The following is a 6,388-nucleotide window of genomic DNA, read 5'->3' on the forward strand; positions in this document are numbered from 1 at the left end:
TTTTAGTAAAAAGGCCTTGTGAATAACACCCTCCTTTTACTAAACACTGCCTCGGCCCAATTCTATTATTTTCCATAATTTTCAGAGAAATGCCAAATAATTCCAATAAAATAATTTAAATTCTAATTAAATTAATTTAAGGAAAATTATGGATGTTACAAGGACCACGGTGAGTTTGGATAATGTTGGTCGCCCGAAAATGCAGTTGTAAAGTGACGATAGTCAATGACCAGAAAGCGAGCTTTGACTTGTCTTGAGGCTTCTCCCTCTCCGAGGGTGACGATTAGCTCGACAAATTCCCAAGGTTTAGCGGCGGTACCGTTGAAACTCTTGAGATTGGATCCCACATAAGGAGTCAGGTGGGAGTCGTCGAGCTGGATTGTATTGAACAGATGGGAGTACATAATGTCGACGGAGCTACCCTCGTCCACTAGGATTCGACGGACGTCAAAGTTGGCCATTCTTGCCCGGATGAGTAGTGGAACGTTGGTATTGGGGGAACCCCCGGGCAGCTCCTCAAGATAGAATGTAATGGGCTCAGACTTCCCTTTGAATTTGTTGAGGGTTGGACCCAAGTCTGAGTTGGCCCTGATTAACTCGCCAAATTTCTTTTCACCGGGCTGATCGTTATTGATGACCTATTACCTCTATTGAGCTAGCAACCAAGAGAAAAACGTTTGTCTAATATGATTGATTAAAAAATAAAGTAATGAATATTTGTCATCCATTTTAAAGTAACAACAGTCACTACATTTCTAACTAATCAATCCACATGAAAAATCAGTGATCCACGTGAAACTTTCACCAACCAATCATAACGTGAATGCCACAATGATCCATCTGGGATGCAAAGTGTTGAAATGCAAATTTAACGTAATAAAAATCGTGAGAATGAAAGTGGTTACATGAAGAACAAAACCATTCTCTGAGATAGATAGCAAGAGCATGAAAATGTTTCAAGATTGGTTCCTTAATGTAATTTCTTCTCTTATAATTGCTTGTTAAAAATGTTTAATGTTACCGGATAACTTATAGACTAAAGATATTCAACAAAGAAAATACATAAATATTTTTAATTATTTAAATGAATTTTTAATTTAGAAAAAGAAAAACATTATTTGAATTTGATTTAATTGATTTGAAAATAGTTACACTTTTTATTAAAAATAAAAAGAATGCAATAAAATAAATTAAAGAAAGAAGAAACAAAGTTTAGATTTAATGTTTAGTTGATATATATGATCAGCTTAAAATAATATTCATAGGTGTGTGACTTTGAAAATATTTTACATTAAAATTAAATATTTTTAATTTTATAAGAGATTTATTAGGCTAGTTTGGAAGAAAGAGTCGACATTAATTATCTATTTAAATTTGAAATAAAAAAATTATCTATATATAAATTTTTATTTTAGGCATAATTTATACTTTTAAAAATAAAAAAAAATAATTGAATCTGCACTCGCCCAAAATATCTTGCTACCAATTAAATTGACTTATCAAAATTTAATCAAAAAGTTTCTATAAAATTAAGAGAATTTCTCAATCCACCTCTTGAAACTTTTACCCACATGGTGAAATTCCAATTATGTCCTTTGTTTTCATAAATGCACATTCGGAAGCACTTTTTTTTAAAAAAAATAAATTATTTTGAGAATTTCTTTAGCCACCTCCTAACTTTCTTGCCCACCCCTAGTGAATTTACCACACTACCCCTTGTTTCGGAAGTTCATTTCCGAAACGCTACTTTTTTTTTGCAAAAAAGGTGTTTTCGGAAATGAACTTCCGAAAAAGTGTTTTTTTTAATATAAAATATTGATTTCGGAGATGCATCTCCGAAATAAAGTTAAATTTTCAGAAAATGTGGTGTTTCGGAAGTTCATCTCCGAACGCACCCCCATGATGGAATTCGGAAATGCACTTCCGAAGTTATGTCTGGACAGAAGCAAAATGAAAAATAACAACGATTCGCTTTATTTAATCGGGTGAAGATTACAACGATAATATTACTGAAAATCAAAGTTACATATTGTTGAACACGGGTAGGTGGGGATGAGTCAACATTTTGATAACGTCGTCCGCCGATCTTTGAAGTTTGGCGTCCAACTCGATTGGGCCTTTCGAAGAAAATCGGTCGAACGTTGTCCACATAACCGCTAAGTCTTCGTCGTTCTTGATCTCAAAAGGTGTGAACTTAATGTCTCCCTCGTCGTTAAGCGATGGAGAGCGGTACTCGAGCTTAACAACCTTTCGATTCTCGGGATAGCGTAAAAGCGTGTTGAGCGACGGTATCAATTCCGCAAACGGCGTGTCGCGCGAGAAGCGAAATTGGAACGGCATCGGGTAGCCGGTTTCAAAGTAGACGAATGCTAAGTGAGGGTAGGTTTGTGTCATTTGTGTTTTGTGGTGTGAAGAGGATGAAGAAGAGTGTGTGGTATTTATAGACTTATTGGAGCATTGATGGCCTAACAAACCTTATCCTGCCTCAGGGGACATTTCGGAAATGAACTTCCGAAAATAGGCTCCAGACATGTATATTTCGGAAGTTCATTTCCGAATTATGCAGAAAACAGACTTAAATTTTGCATTTTGTTGATTGCTTAGTGTTTTGTGTAAACAATACCAAAGGAATTCAAAATAGACATAAATTAGACATTGATGACATAAAACATACTTATATTATATATGTATTGAATCGGTCCGATTTTACATGATAAACAACAATACATACAAAAAATGATCGTTACAAACAAAAAACGATCCGGAACGAACTAAAATTCACCGAACCAGTCGGTGGATCCTAAGTCCAAAATAGGCACGTTCTTCGAACGCTCTCTATTTTGCTCGCGTTCCTTGCTCATCATTTCTTCAAACTCCGCCATCCTCGCAACGAACGGATCCGGCCAAGTCTCCGCCTCATTTGAACGATGTGCCGTCCATTGACAAGAAGTAGCCGGTATAGGACAACCCGGTTTCAAAAACACTTGAACGAAGTGCCGCGATCGTAGATACCCGATGCATATGACGCGGCCCGACGCGTCCAACGGCGGTCGACTATGAAGTGGAAAGAAAGTCTCACATAATCCGAACCTCGTCAAATCGACGCACACCATATCATATACACTTGCTATTAGATGACCCATCTCGGGGAATGACATCCACTTCAAAACCGGAGCGATACCGGTAAGTGATGGAACAAGTGCATCATGAATTTTTGCAAACTTTTCTTGATTTTCATATAGTCGGTCGTAGATATCCCGATACGAAGTCAACTCCGCAATGAGCTCCCGTCGGACTAAAGTGTGATTATTTTCCCCTTTACCGAGCAAACCCGCAACGGCCCGATATCCACAATTACCGTCGCCTCCAACATCAACGATGTTATCGATATATTTGTGCATGAAAAGTGGCATCTCATCAATGTAGACAATCGGTGATTTTTTGATCGGCGGTGTGCGAGGTGGCTTCGAAATACGGGCTCCTTTGTTACCACTACACGTGGACTTCGGTGTCTCTTGAATTTCCGGCAACGATGAATCAACATGTTCAAAGTAGGAAGGAGATCATTTTGTTGAATTGTCATCTTGTGTAATTTTTGACTTTTTCGGTGCACCTTTCGTCTTAACCGGTTGAGATGGCGGTTTCAAATCGGTGGTCTCCGGAAACGCGATCTTTCGCAATTGTTCTTTTATGTGCAATTTTGTTGTGTCGTCCGCCTTAGCAAACTTCTCCATTATCACTTCCAACTCGTCGGAGATGGTGATTTTGGAGTCATTTTCCTTCGGCGGGTCAAAATCATCAAAACGAAGTTTCTTCCAATGGTCGGCTACCTCATCCATGCGTATTGGTGAATTCAACTCCTTCTTTTTTGAAATTATACAAGCACACTGAAGGCCGTATGTAGTTCTAATGGTGCACCTACATAAAGAACTATCCGCCCCCGTGGTCTCCGACCGCTTAGCTTCATGAAACAAAAAATTCAAACCCGTTCGAGATATGTTGTAAATCAATTGGGAGAATAGAATTTGGCCCTTATACCGGTGTTCCATGACCGTCTTGCTCCGACCGAACGATGTTTGAATTTTATTGTGTTGATTTTCAAGCATTTGATTCACGGTGTCCCACCCGCGACACAAATCTCCCTTACTATCACCCAACCACCTCTTGAAGACCGCATGTGCGGATTCAACTCGGTTAGTCGTGGTGCAACCAAGATGTCTAACCCGATTTGTCCAAGCGCACACGACTTTTTCTCTAACTTTGTCAAGAATGGTGGATTCGACGTAATGACAAAATGTCCTAATGGAACCACACAAAGACCTAAAGTGTACCAATTTCTCGGTATAATCTTCTTCGGAGTATGCATCCAAAATTCCCCTCCATGCCGCCATTATCCTATCAACCACAACACCGGCTTTGACAAATTTACCATTTTCATCCAACCTATCTTTTGTCCCAACCGCGGGTTTCAACTTGCTTCTCACGTTGCAAGTTATGTGATACCGGCAAAGTAAAGCGGTAGATGTCGGGAAGACGGTATCGACCGCATTCATCAAAGCATTGTCCCGATCGGTGACAACGACGTTTGGCATAACCTCTTGATCAACTAACAAAGACTTGCAAATTCCCAAGGCCCACGTAAAGTTTTCTTCTTTTTCACACTCCAAAAAAGCAAACCCCACCGAATAAGTCTTGTCCGTCGAGGTCACACCGACGATCTCTAGAAGAGGAAGCCTATACTTGTTTGTCTTGTACGTCGAATCCATGACTAGAACGGTTGGAAATGTGTTGAACAATTTGATACTTTCGGGATGAGTCCAAAAAATATCACGCACGGTAACTTTGTCCTCGGAGGTTCGGAAGCTTGAAACGTAATTGTCATCGCCTAGAAGTTTCAAAAGTTGTTGCATTTCCGACCGAGGGCCCATATTCAAAACCTTGAGATTGTGCCGTTCATTGTAAACTTGCTTGATATTTGAAACGCTATCCGGTTTCTTACGCTTCAAATCGGCAAGTATGTTGCGAGGCGCCACTTTGACCATCGTTAGGTCCGATATCACATTCCTCTCTTCGCGGGACAAACGACACGCCATTGGATGCCCGTGTAACTTGACATCCAAGGCATGATTATGCATTCCACAAATTACGGTTAACCGCCACAAATCATCAACCCTCCGAGTGGCACGCAACTTAAACGGACACCCGCACTTTCTCGATCCCGTGTCCTCGTGTTTTAGCACACGGTTTGATTGCACATAACTACCACCACGTTCGCAATTCAAAACAACGAAAGCTTTCCGACTACTATTTCCGTTGTCCGACCTTAAAATGACAATTCCAAATCCAAGTTTACTAGCTTCGTTTCGAACCCAATCAATCAATTGTTCTCGACTAACGAAGCTCCGATCATTTGTAAAATGTTTCCTAACATCGACCACATTGATCATAGGAGTAGCGTCAATAACCGGATCGTTATTAACGTTGACAGTTTCCGGATTTAATACTCCATCGTCTTGCACAATGTTGTCCGGATGCACCATACCTAGCAAATGCAAAAATTAGCAAAATTGGCCAAAACTGTTTTTTTTTTTAAACTGCCAGGGCATATTTCGGAAGTTCATTTCCGAAATTTGTTAGGTAATATATTTCGGAAATGAACTTCCGAACCATATCAGTTTTCAGCATAAATTTGTTGAATCAATGTAGTGAAATAGGGAATGAAATGAGAGATGTTTACCTGAAATTGTAGCTTTCTATGCCCCTTTAACGTGATCAACGGTTTGAAACATGCTTTTAGGGCGAAAAATTGATGGAGATTGATAGGGTTTAGAGAGGGTTTTGATAAGTTTTTGGAGAAAAATGATGAAAAAGTGAAGGAGGGAAATTTGTATATGCAGCAAAAGTTTCGGAAATGAACTTCCGAAAATATGCACGGATTTTGAATTTTTTTTAGTTCGGAAATGAATCTCCGAAAACATCAAATTTTTGATGTTTTCGGAGATTCATTTCCGAACTAAAAAAAAAAAAACAAAAAAAAAATAACTTCGGAGATGCATCTCCGAAGCAGGGACAGTTTTGGGATTTCGCTGGGGGTTTCCCCCATAGGGAGGTGGGTAAAGAAAAATTCATTATTTTAGGTATATCTATGGAAGCATTTTAAACTAGTGTTTGTTGGCAAAAAATACAAATAAATTCAATTCAGGGATTGTTCCGTAAGTACATCTAGGTAATGGCTTAGAGCTAGAATATTCCGTAGATATACCTACGGAAGCATCTGATATAGTTTGAACCAGCATGATCACACCCCCATTGTCACATTTCTTCTTCAACATTCACTCTCTCCACCCTAAAAAATCATACTTCATCAATATCATTTTTCACTCCAAAG

Source organism: Vicia villosa, linkage group LG2, assembly GCF_029867415.1.
Source record: "Vicia villosa cultivar HV-30 ecotype Madison, WI linkage group LG2, Vvil1.0, whole genome shotgun sequence".
Classification (NCBI taxonomy): Eukaryota; Viridiplantae; Streptophyta; class Magnoliopsida; order Fabales; family Fabaceae; genus Vicia; species Vicia villosa.